This window comes from Salvelinus namaycush, chromosome 1 (genome assembly GCF_016432855.1).
Source record: "Salvelinus namaycush isolate Seneca chromosome 1, SaNama_1.0, whole genome shotgun sequence".
Taxonomy (NCBI): domain Eukaryota; kingdom Metazoa; phylum Chordata; class Actinopteri; order Salmoniformes; family Salmonidae; genus Salvelinus; species Salvelinus namaycush.
In genome coordinates this window covers 55,198,266-55,216,165 of record NC_052307.1, presented here as the reverse complement: position 1 = coordinate 55,216,165, position 17,900 = coordinate 55,198,266, and the positions used below count along the sequence as shown (strand labels likewise).

General features: G+C 45.5%; 1 protein-coding gene across 1 annotated transcript in view; it reads right to left on the bottom strand.

Moving 5' to 3' along the window:
• Positions 1–17,397, bottom strand: part of LOC120046074 (docking protein 4-like) — a 51,413-nt gene extending 34,016 nt beyond the window's left edge. Inside the window, exon 1 of the mRNA XM_038991011.1 lies at positions 17,120–17,397. The gene's annotated coding sequence lies outside the window, so the exon portion shown is untranslated. The remainder of the gene's footprint in view (positions 1–17,119) is intronic.
• Positions 17,398–17,900: the final 503 nt, after the last annotated feature.

Below are 17,900 nucleotides of genomic sequence, written 5' to 3'. Positions count from 1 at the left end.
GGGGAGATTATACACTATGAGCAGGCTGGGAAAAACAGAAATATTCTAATATGTTCTGACCACACAGTCCACCGAGAGGGATGTTCTCAGAACATCTCAACGTTTCCATCCCCCGGGGCTGGGAGTAGTGAGTGGGTGGAAGGCAGGATCATTCTCCCGCTCTTGAAAAGGAAGGAATAAGGACCCGACACTGTAAGCCAGTGCACGAGCGGTTCTCTAGAGAGGTGAGGTACTAGCAGCTATGACAAACAGTAGCATCCACACCCACAGTAAACACGGTGTAGGAACACACCATCTCTCCCCCTCTGCACCGTGAGCTCCTCCAGTCCGGCACTATGGCACATCCAATACCTTTCTCTTCCCACCCCCGGCACAACCCATAATGCACTGCTCTGTCATCATCAAAAACCACTCTGAGAATGAGGATGAGGGCGAGAGAGAGAGAGAGAGAGAGAGAGAGAGAGAGAGAGAGAGAGAGAGAGGGGGAGAGAGGGACAAGGGGAGAGCACGCACAAAGTGCTAAACGAGCAATAAAGTTGACAGCAGAGAGAGGCCATTCATCGTGCCGCCAGAGAAGAGGCTCCAGAGTTAAAACGCTCGCTAGCACCGTATTTACACCATCTATCAGAGGACAACACACACAGTACATCACTACAACCATAACACAGCACTATGTGCACAACAGTGGAGGCTGCGGAGGGGAGGACGGCTCATAATAATGTCTGGAACGGAGCAAATGGAATGGCATCAAACACACGAGAACCACAAGTTTGATGTATTTGACACGATTCCACTCATTCTGGCAGGCAGGAGGGAGGGATCGTGTCACTGGCAGGGCTAGGACAGGAGGGACTGGAGCCCAGGCAGCAGGAGATGTCCCCCAGGTCCCCCCTCACCTGTCTGTGACCCCAACCAGACAGACACACACACCCAACCTCGGCTTCAACCTCTCCATGGCGCTACTGAGGAGGAGTCCTGACAGCAGACATACATGGACAGGCATATGTGCAAGGATGGATGCTGGCACAGATGCATGAATGCACACAGACACATAGTCTTGCTCTGATTGGGTGCCACCGAAAGTGAGCTCACAGAGACCACTCCTCTCTCTTTCTCACACAGAAGAGAGAGAGAGATATTTCCCCTGAAGCCAGCACTAGGGAACGACGACAGACACGACGCCCTGTCTGCTTACGTCTACTATCTGTCACAGATAACGCGCGCGCGCGCACGCACGCACGCACGCACACACACACACACACACACATCCCTCAACACCATCCTCATAGACAGACCAGACACTCTGTCTGCAAGCGCGTCCTATCAGACAATGCCCCATAGCCAGTGAGCTCATATACACACACACACACACACACACACACACACACACACACACACACACACACACACACACACACACACACACACACACACACACACACACACACACACACACACACACACACACACACACACACACACACAATATATATACGCATTACACACACACACGCACATTACATACACACACTAACAGGGAGAAAATGGAGCCTTTATCTAGGTGGAGGATAAGAGGACTATTGACTAGGGAGATTGCTCGAGGCTGGCAGGCATGCACACTCCAGCCTATCACTGGACATAGTGTATAAAATCCCACATATCCTAAACCAACAAACACACACAATAAAAAAATAACACACAACAACTTAATAATCCCCTGCAAACCCATTTATGACCCGATAAAAGAGTATCATCTTCCCATCCTAATACTTCAGAGTGTTTTTGGACATGGAGTCTGGGCTGCATCGGGAGCTGATAACCATCGTTAACCCTTGCAGTGAAAGCACACACACACAGATAGCCATCTGACCCTTTCGGTGCCGTGAAAACACACCCTCAGGTCATTACCAGCAGAGGGGTGTGGGAAAGAGACACAGGTAGGGGCCAGGTTACAGACACTAACCCTGTGTTCTAAACGGCACGATATTCCCTGTGTAGTGCACTCCTTTTGACCAAGGCATTTGCTTGTATGCCAAGGCATCATTACATCACTGTTTTGTACTTGTTCGTTTTGTGATCGTCCATAACTTGAAACCTGTCATAACATAATTTTGCAGCACACAACCACGTTTACATTTGACAATCTAGAGATGTTTTCTGTCAGAAGAAACCCACAGATGATACACTCTTAGAAAAAAAAAAAAGGGTTCCAAAAGGATTCTTCGGCTGTCCCCATAGGAGAACCCTTTTTGGTTCCAGGTAGAACCCCTTTTGCTTCCAGGTAGAACTCTTTTGGGTTCCATGTAGAACCGTCTGTGTAAAGGGTTCTACATGGAACTCAGAAGGGATCTACCTGGAACCAAAAAGGGTTCTACCTGGAACCAAAAAGGTTTCTCCTATAGGGACAGCCGAATAACCCTTGTAGGTTCTAGATAGCACCTTTTTTTCTATTAGTGTACGAGAGAAGGGAGATTAAATTTCGACCCAATAAAACGCTCCCTAGCACAAAAGTACAGTCAGTGAAATGTAGCCGTGTTCTTCATTTGGAACCAGTGATATTTGCTTTCCAGTGCTGCGGGTGGTTTTTTCCATCTCTCTCTCCATCAAGACGGGATCCGTTTATCTCCCAACCACCAGACTTTTGAAGTGTCTAAGAGAGGATTTTAAAGTCAATTGAGTTCTTCCAAAAGTTTTTTTTGCCCTCAGCAAGCTGTACTACTTTCTAGAAGAAAACACAAGTCACTTAGCAGTCAGAGCCCTAAACGCACGCACGCACGCACACACACACACACACACACACACACACACACACACACACACACACACACACACACACACACACACACACACACACACACACACACACACACACACACACACACACACACACACACACACACACACACACACACACACACACAGTCTGTTTGAATACACTCATTCTGTCTAAAGAGTTCCTGTTCTGAAGAGTTATACAGTAGCTCATATAAACTGAGCAAATACTAAATCTGGTGAAACAGTTTAATCCTGGGATCTGGCTTGTCTTTTCACTTGACTGTGTGATTTGCATTTCTATTTAAGCAAGGTAACAGATCTTAGCGCACACAAAGCATCCATTGAGACAATAAGCCAGCCTTAATAAATACAGAGAGGTTTATTAAAGCTGCTCAAATCTACTGCTGACCCCTTGAGATGTGGATTCTGCTGCTGCTGCAAAATGAACAGTTTGGCCTGACCAAGCCGAGAGAAGGTGGTGGTGGTGGGGGGAGGGGGGGGCAATGCAGTTAGAAAAAGGATAGCAATAACTGGAACAGAAAGGGATGGAGAAAAGAGAGAAAAAGAGAGGGAAGGGAGAGAGAGAGGTCACAGAGGGAGGTAGCGCTGGAAAGAGCTTTGATGCTACATTATCTTTTCACCCTTGCTGTGCTGCCCTAGGTTGTACTCTCCCCTCGACACAAGAGGCTCATAGTAACGGCCGGAACGGAGCAAATGGAATGGCGCCAAAACACCTGGAAACTATGAGTTTGATGTATTTGATATCATTCCACTGATTCCGCTACGGTCATTACCACCAGCCTGTTTACCCTATTATGGTGCCAGCAACCTCCTGTGCCCCTCAACACACACACACACACACACACACACACACACACACACACTGCCTGCAACATACACACATATGCATACACACGTGCACCACCCCATTAACATACAGTAGTGGGGTAACTACGCAGATGTCTAAGGAACACTGCACCTCAGAATCTGTGCCACAGTCACTGTCAAACTATCAGCCCTTTTCTCTCCCCATTCAACTCAATGAATACCATCTGCCAAGCCAGGGACAGAAAACAGAACAGCCCACAGACCTAAGGCGCCAGTGGGTTTATGTGTGTGTGTGTGTGTGTGTGTGTGTGTGTGTGTGTGTGTGTGTGTGTGTGTGTGTGTGTGTGTGTGTGTGTGTGTGTGTGTGTGTGTGTGTGTGTGTGTGTGTGTGTGTGTGTGTGTGTGTGTGTCTGAATTCGGACGTTTGCACACAGGGCTTAATCTCTGACGCAGTGTCTAATTTCTAACACAACCCAGAGCCTTTTGGTCAAGCCCTAGTCCAAATTGGAGCCAGGCCAGGTCGATGTCTGGGGGAGTGCAGGACCCTGCTCCCTCCTCCCTCCTCCCTCTTCACCCACACCCTCCACATACCCCCCACACAGCCCATCACAAGGCTGTTGGCATGACTGTCTCCACAAAAATAATCTATTCGCTCTCCTTATCTCTAGCAAACAGAAATGATCATCTACAGGTTGTGGTACCGCTGAAGAAAAACAAAATACATATATTATTCACCGAAGCCCTTCAGGCAAATTGAGAGGAAAAAGAGCAGTTGCTGTCATCTAAGAGACAGTTATTCGATTTTAAAAGGACAGGGGGTGCTGTTTTCACTTTTGGGGAAAATCGTATCCAATTTAAACGGCCTCGTACTCAATTCTTGCTCGTACAATATGCATATTATTATTAATATTGGATAGAAAACACTCTCTAGTTTCTAAAACCGTTCTAATTATTTCTCTAAGTGAAACAGAACTCTTTTTACAGCCCATTTCCTATCCGGAAGTGAGATTTCCAAAAGCGAGGTCTCTCTTCAAGAGCTTGTCTATAAAAGGGCATGTCACTTAGGACTGTAGAAACACGTCATACACCTTCCCCTGGGTGTCATGCGGAAGTGAGAGCAGAAATGACTTGATTATCTCGTTCTGGGATTGAATACAACCTCTTGGAGTGAGAGGTCCGCCATTATTTTTTTTTGGAAGGCGCGAAGTTGGACCTGGAATCGCCTCCTGGAAAACCGTCGTTATAGGTGAATATGATCTCCGGCTTCGATTTTATTTGATACATGTCACAATATCATCCTAAAGTATGTTTTTTCAATATAGTTTAATTATATTATTGAAATTTATTCGGGACTTTAGACGTGATGCGTTGGAGGAATTTGTTCAAGAAGGAGAGGTTAGCGCCGCACGGCCAGTGTGCTTGCTAATTCAAGAGGGAAATAGTTCATTCTGGATCCAAACAAAGACGGTTCTGAACAAAGGACCCCTTGTACAACATTCTGATGGAAGATCAACAAAGATAAGGACCCAATTTGGGATGCTATTTCATATATCTGTCGAACTGTGCTATCGCTACCGTTTGCCTTGAATCAATGCTGTTGTGTGATAGCTATTGTAGTAAGCTAATATAACGATATATTGTGTTTTCGCTGTAAAACACTTCAAAAATCGGAAATATTGTCTGTATTCACAAGATCTTTGTCTTTCATTTGCTATCCACCATATATTTCTCTGAAATGTTTTATGATGAGTAATTAGGTAGTTGACGTTGGTGTCTGTATTTACTCTGGCTACTCCCGTGCTATTTCTGACTGTAGCTATGATGGTAGCAGTAATGTAAAACTGATTTATAGCTCAAATATGCACATTTTTTGAACAAAACATAGATTTATTGTGTAACATGTTATAGGACTGTCATCTGAGGGAGTTGTTTCTAGGTTAGTTAGGTTGGTTCTAGGTTAGTTAGGTTGGCTTTGTGCATGCTACCTGCATGCTACTGGTGCTGTGAAAAATGTCTGTCTGTCTTTTGTATTTGGTGGTGAGCTAACATAAATATACGTGGTGTTTTCGCTGTAAAACATTTTAAAAATCGGAAATATTGGCTATATTCACAAGATCTTTGTCTTTCATTTGCTATCCACCATATATTTTTCTGAAATGTTTTATGATGTGTAATTAGGTAGTTGACGTTGGTGTCTGTATTTACTCTGGCTACTCCCGTGCTATTTCTGACTGTAGCTATGATGGTAGCAGTAATGTAAAACTGATTTATAGCTCAAATATGCACATTTTTCGAACAAAACATAGATTTATTGTATAACATGTTATAAGACTGTCATCTGATTAAGTTGTTTCTTGGTTTCTTTGGTTTGTTCTAGGTTAGTTTGGTTGATTTTGATTTTGCTACCTGTGCTGTGAAAAATGTCTGTGCTTTTTTCTATTTGTTGGTGAGCTAACATAAATATATATTGTGTTTTCCCTGTAAAACATTTAAAAAATCGGACATGTTGGCTGGATTCACAAGATGTGTATCTTTCATTAGCTGTATTGGACTTGTTAATGTGTGAAAGTTAAATATTTCTAAAAAAATATTTTTTGAATTTCGCGCTCTGCCTTTTCAGTGGAATGTGGGAGGAGTTCCGCTAGCGGAACGGGGGGGCGAGACAGGTTAACTTAATGCGCCATAACCTTGCAGTCTGCCTGCAACGCTTTCTGGGGACTTTAAATCATTAGGTTGTAGAGTTTTTTTTGTGTAATTGCCTTGGTGAAGTGAGGAATTCTAACAAAGTGGTAGGCAGGCCCCAACTCCCAGGATCTCTGTAACAACACTCCTGTGAATAAACATCAAAGACAAACAGCTGCCAGCAAGAGACTGTGGGAGAGAGAGAAAGAGGGAGGAAGGGTTTACACTATCTGTCTGTGTGTCTGTGTGTCTGTGTGTCTGTGTGTGTGTGTGTGTGTGTGTGTGTGTGTGTGTGTGTGTGTGTGTGTGTGTGTGTGTGTGTGTGTGTGTGTGTGTCTGTGTCTGTGTCTGTGTCTGTGTCTGTGTGTGTGTGTGTGTGTGTGTGTGTGTGTGTGTGTGTGTGTGTGTGTGTGTGTGCGTGCATGTGTTGAATGCCTCTTAACTGTATCATCTTTTACTGGACTAAGTATAAACACAGAGGACGAGCGGAGCCACAGAGAGCTCATGGGAGGAAGACAATTGCCTGTACCTGACATCATCCACATACATACGTTTTATGTTACACACATTCTATTATGCTGTAAGTACATAGCTATATTAACTAAAATGTCAACAAATTGTGTCTCTCAGAGAGAGAGAGAGAAATATAGAGAGAGAGAAATACAGAGAGAGAGATAGAGAGAGAAATAGAGAGAGATAAATATAGAGAGAGTGAAATAGAGAGAAATAGAGAGAGAGAAATACAGAGAGAGAGAGAAATATATATATATAGAGATAGAAATAGAGAGCAACAGAGAGCAGGTCTGGTCATGCCTGGGGGTTTGGGGCTGTCTGGGGCAACATCCCTCAGCTAGACAAGGCCAGCCAGACTGGTGAGTAATGGTAAAGGGCAGGGTACTGAGGGCATACCTTCAGATATAAATGTCTAGACTTTAGAGATACAGTATAGTTAGTGTTTTCCCAACATCTCAATCTCCATGGGCTGGTATGACACGGATATCTAACCATCACAAGGACAAGGCCAAACACGCAACCAGTACCACAACAGGAAAACACACACACACACACAGTCAGCCACACACACATCCGCGTACAGATAGACATGCACACACACTTCCTCGGGGACAAATTGAGAGCCCGCGAGCCAAAGAGCAGCAGAGGAAATGTAATGAGGCCAGATTAGCATCGGAACAGTAGATGCTAATCAGAGGAAACGCGCCTCAACACATTCCCACGGCACATCAGCACTCACACACTGACAGCCATGCAGTCACTCACACACACACAAAACAGCAGGAGGGTAGAAGTCAAAGTTCGAGTAATCAACAAAAAAACATTACCTGTCAGTCCATCTCTATTCCCTGAGGTGTGCTGCTGACCGCATGGTGCCAGAGTCTTCAGCGCTGCTAATGAGCTTTGAACATCTCTGACGCAAGAACTAAAAATACATTATTACAAAAGCGGCTCACATTTGGAAAATATTGGAAGCTGTCAAAGAAAGAAAAGAGCTGAGTGGAACGTTGCATGTGCCTCATGGGTGACCCTTGGACGTTCGGACCTCTCAATGTGGCTAACGGCTAAAGTTCCACTGACTCGTTTCCCAGTCAAACAGAGAATGAAACATTGGCATTAGCAGGGTGAAAGAGACAGAGACAGAGACAGACAGGTAATCATATCTCACCAGCGGGTGGACCAGACCCAAATCCCAGCATTGTTGGCAGACAAAGACCGTGTTAAGCGTACGGATGAGGGAGGGAGGTGACCGCTGTACGGGCGTTGTGGGCCGTCAGATCTGTCTGGCTCATGTGGAGACCAGGAAGTCAATCTGGAGCCACAGAACCAGACTTGACTTCTTTCTCTCTTTTTTCCCCCCCACTCTATTAAAGAGTTGTTTAGAGGCAGGGAGCCGGAGAAGGTCAGTGTGTGAGAGATCACAGGACAGAATTTACAGAGTGATGACACTCGTACAGAGGCTAATCTGTGTTGCTCTATAGGGGGATCCCAGTGAGAGGGCTCTCTACATGGTCAATGGAGGCATGTTATCCATTGTCTCTATATGGTTACTCGCACAGCACGCCCTTGTTACAACACAATGTGTTCACAAACCGCTCAGCTTTACTGACTGAAAGTCAATATCCAAAGTATCTCTGCTGATGAGACACATACACTCAAATCACTACCAGAAATCTACCCTCTCATAGACATACACACTCTCCGATCTTGCTGGCAGGCCGACATGTGTGACAAAACAGGATAGATGTGTCTAAAAATGGAGACCTTGAGAGATGTCAGGAGAGGTGTGATGTCACTGACTGCTTCTAAGTGCAGAGAGAGAGAGAGAGAGAGAGAGAGAGAGAGAGAGAGAGAGAGAGAGAGAGAGAGAGAGAGAGAGAGAGAGAGAGAGAGAGAGAGAGAGAGAGAGATTGAGAGAGAGGGGCTGAGTACATATTTTCCACAGGTTGTGTTTCTCTCAGCAGAGCGGCAGTGCAGGGAGGAGTGGCAGGTCTGGAAAAGCAGGTTTGAGCTCCACAACATAACAGATGATGAGGAAACTAACTCACATATGGTGTAAATGAGGCTACATCACCTCCCTCGACCTCCACAGACTCCACTAGGCCCTCATAAATACTAAGTCCAATGGAGAATTTAAGCACTTGTCCTCTTGGAAGGAAAAATCTGTATTAAACGCATATAAATACTTCAATGCACAGAAGGGCATATCAAAACCTCCACCCTCTACTCACCACCAGCCAACACATAGCTTCCCAATTCTGCTGACATGTACGTTTACCGCGAACACATTGTGATTTCAGTGTGAACTTCATGTGAACTGCAGATAACACACCAGACTGTAGATCTGCTGTCACATTTTCTAACAGATGACAAGGGGGTAGGGGCACTATGAGTATGGCGCCGCCCTTGTGGTTGTGATGGAAGGTACAATTTGAGGCAGACACACACACACACACATGCAGCATAACTCCCTGTTAAAATAAAGGTTAAACACACACACACACACACACACACACACACACACACACACACACACACACACACCTCTGTGTCAACAGGATAAATGATTCAAGTTTAGCCTGATCCTCTATAAATGCTTCGGAGCTCTCAGGAGATCCACTCTTCGAGTCGTTGAGCCAGAGAACACAGGGCGTAAGAATGAACCAGGCTCAGAGTACAACTGCTGTCCCTCTGGGCTGATATATGTGCTAAGAGTACCTAAGCCCTGATTCAGGAACAGTATTTTTCCTCTAGTTTCCCCGTGGGGGTTGAGCTAGAACACAGATCCTGGATCAGCAGTTTGGGATCGGTCCATCCATCCAGATAAAAAGGCACGGACAGATAGAAGTGGAACAGATCATACCGGTATCATAGTAAACCTCCCCCTTCGGTGCCTGTTAAAAAAAAGGAGCCGATATGCCAACATAGTTCTCATTACTCCTGGTGACGACGTCCTTATAGAGCAGGAGAAACTCCTGTGACCGTCACACAGTGCAGGTGGCCTGGCGGTGAGAGCGTTGAGCCAGTAACCGAAAGGTCGCTGGTTCAAATACCTGAGCTGACAAATTGACAAATCTGTCGATGAGCCCTTGAGCAAGGCACTTAACCCTCATTTGCTCCAGGGGCGAGGTACTACTATGGCTTACCATGTAAAACAACACATTTCACTGCACCTCTCCGGTGTATGTGACAATACAACGTTATATATATATATTTATTTTTTTAAGCACTGGAGGAAAATCACATAACATCACTGAATCTCCACCAATGTTCCGCGGGAAACACTTCTCCGCACATCCACTGTCGAAGAGACTGGACAGGGAGTCTGTTGAACTGTGGGACAGTGACAGTCGCTGGGAACTGGGTACTGTTCTGCCATCCATCAACAAAGGCATACTAGTGGTACAGGCCGGGGTCAAATGGAGAGAGTGTCAGGAAGAGAGAGAGAGAGAGAGGAGAGAAAGAGAGAAAAAGACAGAGAGAATGAGCGAGGTGAGAGTGCGGAGCGGTCCCTGTCAACTCACTTTCGGGTGGCAACCAGACAGAGAAAGTGCTCCATCAGGTGGGCAGGCTCCCAGACACGACACCCCCCCCCCCCCCCCCCCCCCCCCGACAGGGTCACCATCTCAGCCTGGCCAGGCCTCATCCATCAGCCCAGACAGCTGTCCCATTAGCACCGCCTCAGACACAGAGACGCACAGAGGACACATGGAGACGCGGCACACCTGGGGAGCACACAGGACACGCACACAGACACCGGGGGGGGGCTCTCACTCTTACTCACAGACTCACTAATCCACACACTCACAAACACGAAATGTTCCTTTCCCAACCCGAAAAAAAAACACACCCATTTAAACTACGCAAATGTACTTCTTCTGCTTGTGCATTCACACTTAACTGAGCCGTGATGACGTTAGCCATTCACATGTCAAATGTTTTCCATTTTACAGTAGCACAATCCCTTTTCCCTTAAAATGACTTTTGAGTTAGTCTGCGCCCGCAGATGCATTCCTCAGTACATTCCTCAGTGGACATGGGAAAACCTAGTCGTGCTACACACAGGGAAACAGACGCGCTGCTGCATGCTTGCGCCGTCCCTGGCCTTGCAGTGCGTCTCGGTGCGGGCTGGCTGCGGCCTGCCACCGTGGAGGACTGAAGTTACTGAAATCAAAACAAATCAATGAAGCCCAGACTCAGAGGAGGCGAGTGGAGGAGGGGAGCCTTTCGCTCCAAATTACAGCATGAAAAATAAAAACCGCTGTGGAAGTGATGTGGGGGAAAAACAAGAGGCAACGCAGCTCTGCCTGCCAGTAGGCCTGACCACACAGTGGCAGACACGAGAGAGAGCTAGTGAGGAGGGGATGAGGGACAGAGATGGCGACAGAAAGAGAGGGTAGAGAAAGAGTGAGTGCAAGGAGTGAAATCCTGGAAGAATTGAGAGAAATGTCACGCACACAGAGAGAGGGAGCGACAAGTGGATATAGCAAGAGGGACACACACACGCGCAGAGAGAGAGAGAGAGAGAGAGAGAGAGAGAGAGAGAGAGACGTTTCCCATGCCAATAAAGCCCCTTAAATTGAATTGAATTAAATTGAAAGAGAGAGAGAGAGAGGGTCTGGCTCAGCCAGTCGAGGGCAGAGAAGGGAACGACGGGGTCGTATGGCAGAGAGCTGGACGCTCTATCGGCTCAGCAGACAGACAGGCAGGCAGGTAGGCAGGCCACTACACTCTGTAATTTACAGACGTGGAATGCGGCAGCCAGCCCCTGGTGCTAATTACAGGCCCTCTCTTTCTCCTTCCCTCTCTCTCTCTCTCTCTCTCTTTCTGCTGTCAGAGCGGGGCTGGGCCCTGGCTGGAGACTGAGCCAGAGCCAGAGCCAACCAACCAGAACCAGACTACTCCCACAATGCCCTGCTCTCTCCCAGCTCCAGTCCCCAGATGCAGCAGCAGCAGCAACAGTGAACAGCAAGTCAGCTATTCTCCACTGGAACCATACTGCACAAACACTGTCTGTCAGTCTACAGTATATCTCTGTATGTCCGTCCGTCTGTTCAATCTATAGTCTAAATCACTTTCACCACTCAAGTGGCTGGCAGTCTATTTTAATGTTGATCATATCTGTGCATGCATGTGAAAGGGTTGGTATGGTAGCTCATATTGGGGTTGAAGGGGTGTTGTATTCAAACAGATGTCTTCCATATCAGGAAGGGGAAGGGGGCACTTGATGGCAAAAACAATTATCCGCATCCATCTATCATCCTACTCTATGCATCCCCATCGTTCTCAACCTCCACCCATCTATCATCCTACTCAATGCATCCCCATCGCTCTCAACCTCCATCCATCGATCATCCTACCCTATATATCCCCATCTTTCTCAACCTCCATCCATCTCCCTCTGTTTGTCTCCAGGTGCTGGTTACTGTCACACATACAGTACCCCCCCCCCCCCCGTATCTCTTTCGTATTGTCTGAGATACACAAAGATTGGAAAGCTGCCGCGGTCATCTCCCTCTTCAAAGGGGGAGACACTCTAGACCCAAACTGCTACAGACCTATATCTATCCTACCCTGCTTTTCTAAGGTCTTCGAAAGCCAAGTTAACAAACGGATCACCAACCATTTCGAATCCCACCATACCTTCCCCGCTATGCAATCTGGTTTCCGAGCTGGTCATGGGTGCACCTCAGCCACGCTCAAGGTCCGAAACGATATCATAACCGCCATCGATAAGAGACAATATTGTGCAGCTGTATTCATCGACCTGGCCAAGGCTTTCGACTCTGTCAATCACCACATTCTTATCGGCAGACTCAACAGCCTTGGTTTCTCAAATGACTGCCTCGCCTGGTTCACCAACTACTTCTCTGATAGAGTTCAGTGTGTCAAATCGGAGGGCCTGTTGTCCGGACCTCTGGGAGTCTCTATGGGGGTGCCACAGGATTCAATTCTCGGGCCAACTCTTTTCTCAGGATACATCAATGATGTCGATCTTGCTGCTGGTGATTCTCTGATCCACCTCTACGCAGACGACACCATTCTGTATACTTATGGCCCTTCTTTGGACACTGTGTTAACTAACCTCCAGACGGGCTTCAATGAGATACAACACTCCTTCCGTGGCCGCCAACTGCTCTTCAATGCAAGTAAAACTAAATGCATGCTCTTCAACTGATCGCTGCCCGGACCTGCCCGCCCGTCCAGCATCACTACTCTGGACGGTTCTGACTTAGAATATGTGGACAACTACAAATACCTAGGTGTCTGGTTAGATTGTAAACTCTCCTTCCAGACTCACATTAAGCATCTCCAATCCAAAATTAAATCTAGAAATCAGCTTCCTATTTCGCAACAAAGCATCCTTCACTCATGCTGCCAAACATACCCTCGTAAATCTGAATATCCTACCGATCCTTGACTTCGGCGATGTCATTTACAAAACAGCCTCCAACACTCTACTCAGCAAATTGGATGCAGTCTATCACAGTGTTGTATGGCATTGAAGCTCCATTTTGTCAGCAAAGCCTCATATAGTACCCACCACTGCGACCTGTATGCTCTCGTTGGCTGGCCCTCGCTTCATATTTGTCGCCAAACCCACTGGCTGCAGGTCATCTATAAGTCTTTGCTAGGTAAAGCCCCGCATTATCTCAGCTCACTGGTCACCATAGCAACACCCACCCGTAGCACACGCTCCAGCAGGTATATTTCACTGGTCACCCCCAAAGCCAATTCCTCCTTTGGCCGCCTCTCCTTCCAGTTCTCTGCTGCCAATGACTGGGACAAATTGCAAAAATTACTGAAGCTGGATACTCATATCTCCCTCTCTAACTTTATGCACCAGCTGTCAGAGCAGCTCACAGATCACTGCACCTGTACATAGCCCATCTGTAAACGGCCCATCCAACTAGCTCATCCCCATACTGTCGTTTATTTGTTTGCTCCTTTGCACCCCAGTATCTCTACTTGCACATTCATCTTCTGCACATCTATCACTCCAGTGTTTAATTGCTAAATTGTAATTATTCCACCACTATGGCCTATTTATTGCCTTACCTCCCTTATCTCACCTCATTTGCACACACTGTACATAGATTTTTCTATTGTGTTATTGACTGTATGTTTGTTTATAACATGTGTAACTCTGTGTTGTTGTTTGTGTCACACTGCTTTGCTGTATCTTGGCCAGGTCGCAGTTGTAAATGAGAACTTGTTCTCAACTGGCCTACCTGGTTAAATAAAGGTGAAATATAAAATGTCAATAAAATATAGTAGCTCTTGCACCGCCCTCATTGCACAGCACATTGTTCAGAATGATTTATGTGGTCCTTTACAGTACATGCTCTCTCTCTCTCTCACACACACATAGATATTTTCAAAACAACACAAAGAGGAACAGAAAAAGACAATACCTTTTTCTTTCATACCCACACGCATGTCCACACAAACATATTACACAGATAATGTATGTGGATAAAAAGCAGCCCAAAGCGCCCAGAAAACAGCACAGGCCGTGGTGACATTGACACAAAAGTCATTGTTTCTCTTGATGGAAACTGAGTACCCTTCTTCCCCCATAGCAACAGCAGCAGTCCGGCTCCACATTGCCCTTTCTGACTCATTTCACAGTAAGACAGGAGCATATCGATCATACAGAACGCTACTAAACCCTACTTAGCCATCTCTGCCAGCATACACACCAACACAGACACACAGCATGACCACCTCTGCCAAAAGACCAGGGGGGGCAAACATGGACCGTTAGAGTGGGAGGACAGCACAGATGTGCCTCCTCTTTACTCCTGTAATCTCCCAGAACCCAATCTCCCAGAACCCAATCTGTGTGTGTGTGTGTGTGTGCGTGTGTGTGTGTGTGTGTGTGTGTGTGTGTGTGTGTGTGTGTGTGTGTGTGTGTGTGTGTGTGTGTGTGTGTGTGTGTGTGTGTGTGTGTGTGTGTGTGTGTGTTCAGAGCCCACACTGTCTGAGTTTATTTGCATGTTTGACTGTCTGTAATAACAGCAGACAGTTGGAAACAAAGTGATGAAATTTCACTGTAAAGTACCGTAGACATCAACGTAAAATACCCCTCTGAACCACTGACCCTGGACCTGCCATACTCTAATATACACACACCCAGCTCTGTTAAACACCAATGAGCGGTCCATGATGGTAGCACTGGCAGAGAGAGACAGAAAGAGAGAGGGAGGTGAGTCAGAGAGATCATATCATGAACACTGATCTGTCATAGTCGTTGAGAACCCTGAGTGAAAGAGTGAATGTAGGCAGGTCCACAGTCATAGATGTATCCTAAGAAGATTCATGACTGCCGTATTCGTGCCGTACTCACACTGTTTAGTATGGCAGGGAGGAGATAATGGTGGGGATGTGGGTGAGGCTATAAGCTAACGTAGTGTTATATCCACTGGCCTGCCTATCATCCCTCCTCGTATTTTTTTTAGAGCGGGACAAAGTATTGACGCCCACTTGAAGACATCGCCGGTTGGCATGCAATTTGTGCCAAGCAGCCAAGGCCTGGAATTGGCTAGAATGATCCAGTGTGCGGCAGCCGGGAGAGAAAGTGCTCTTTGTCTCTGCGGCAGCGCTGCTCCAGGTGAATTGCCTTGATTTCTCTCCTCATTGTCGATCTTCTCTAAATTGAACTATTATTTAGTGTGGCTCCAATAGAGCTGGGGTCACACCGGGTTAGCGTTGGAAAAAACAGTCTGTCTCTATACCTGACAGCGGAGCCACGCACACATGCACACACGCGCACACAAACAAATCATAAGCAGTACAGTAGGATATACAAAAATGGTAATATAATCATGTCTCTGCATCATTCATAACACATCAATAATCACTCTCCCAGCGGGAGTTCAGCTATGATGCAAACAAACCCCGACAGCGGGTCGTGTGTGTTACAACAAACAGCTGTGTGTGCACAGAGACAAGGCACGATCCCTTGAACCTCGCACAGGACGCAAGGCAACTCTGCAAGGCCATTTGACAAGCCCATGTCTGACATGTTGCCTCTCATCTCCACAGCTTCTCATAGAAATCTACTGCATGATTTCTATTTTCCTATAACATACATGGCCATTGTTCATTAGCGCCACACGCAGTCGCAATACAATGTTTACACCCACTAAGCCTATAGAATAATCGAAAGAGAATAATGTGATTTCCCGGCTACAGGTTATTAATGAGTTTTCATACTGTCATCTATATCTCAAAGCGGTTTACCAAAGATTACTACCGCAGAAAACATCCGCTGTGGACCTCACTCGTGCCAGAGATTTAGCATTCTGTTGAACAGACTTATCAAGCTAATTAATGATCCGCTCTGGATGACTTGTTTGTGACCAGCGAGATAAGAGACACGGTTTCATTAGCCGGGTGAAACATGCTCGTTGGTCTGCAAGAGAAAAATACAACTAAAGGTACTATTTCAATTTAATTAGGCTAATTGTCTTGGGATTTACAAGGTGCCAGGCAATTCCACATTGAGTTGTTATTACACCTTTAGTGGAATTTGCTAAATGTCACCAATCTAGATAAGCCTACTTTAAGTCTTTTTTTTTTTTCCAATTAAACAAAAATGTTATAACAGGCCTCAACATTTTGTTAATTTCACATGTAGGCTACATTAATTCAATCTGAATTATTTAGATCTGTTATACATGGATTTCATTGATGCAATACCCCTCATTATTTCATATAAATATACACCTATAATGTGTGTAAAATATTCATGTTACATATCTCTTTCTCTCTATTTCTATCTCTCCGCACACGCACGCGTTTTTTTTTTACATTGCTTACTGCCAATCGCCCACTCTCAATCAATAGGTCTTATCCGATGTAGAGAATATAAACTATCAGCCCAAAGCCATACACGTCAACTATTTATGCTATAAATGTATATAGCCAATAGTTAAAAATATCAATATAATATTGAATAGGCTAAGAGGAAAAATGCAGTTAGTCTTATTACATGTAGACTAGGCTAAAGTATTTTGGGTTTATGCAGTCTACAATTGGCGATTGAGAGATGCATAATGGTAAAAAAAAATACTACAAATACATTTACAATAACAAGCATACTTTTCCATAATAAATCCCTCCATAAGTAGAAGTTAAACAAGCTGACATTTAAACAAAATAGCATTATAGAATCATCTAATAACATCCATGTTGCAAGCAATGCAACTTAGTAAAAGCAACACCTCAAACAATTGCTCAATATACACATAATGTACACCATGTTATACACACAATGTACACCATGTTAATCGATTTAACGCTCCAAAACATTTACCTGGATGACGAAGTCCTGAAGGGGCGCGGCGGTCCGTGCTGAGCAGCTCCGCTTGTGACCTTCAGGCAGGATGGGTAGAAGCCACAACTATCGAACTGAATTGGTAATAAATGCAACCTACGCCACCTGACAATAATTCCATGAATCGACGGAGAATAGGCTACCTTCTGGCTGTGTGGTTTTATTTGTGACGAACGCGCCGAGGTGTTTCGCTCTTCACGGAGAACTAGCGGCGATCTCTTCTGTCCAGTCCGGCTGGCGCTGCTCAGAGCTGTACCAATGACTGTATAGGGCTGTACCGAACGGATCAGAGCTGCAAACAAAATAGACACAATTTCAGCCAGCCACGTTTCAGTAGCCACCCTTTTACCGTAAAACTCCAAGTGCTGTGCACATATCATTTATTCATACTTTCCAATTTGGTACTCATTCACAGTGAGCGCAGCATTTTACCATATTTGATACATTTTTCTCGAAAATGCAAAGATTTTAAGCATCTTAAAATATTTAACATGTAGTCTACTCTGCGTGTTTCGATATTGGCCTACCAAGTTCGTGTTGTGTGCTGTGTGCTCTGTGCAAATTTAGTACAACAAATATATCATATAGTTTACAGGATATTAAGTCGGAATATCACCTGTCACGAAGTGGTGAGATAAACCCGATTATAAAAAATGAAGTATTTGCACGGGCCAATGATATCACCACCAGTCCTCTATTTACATTTTTTTACTAAGCAAGTCAGTTAAGAACAAATTATTATTTTCAAGACGGCCTAGGA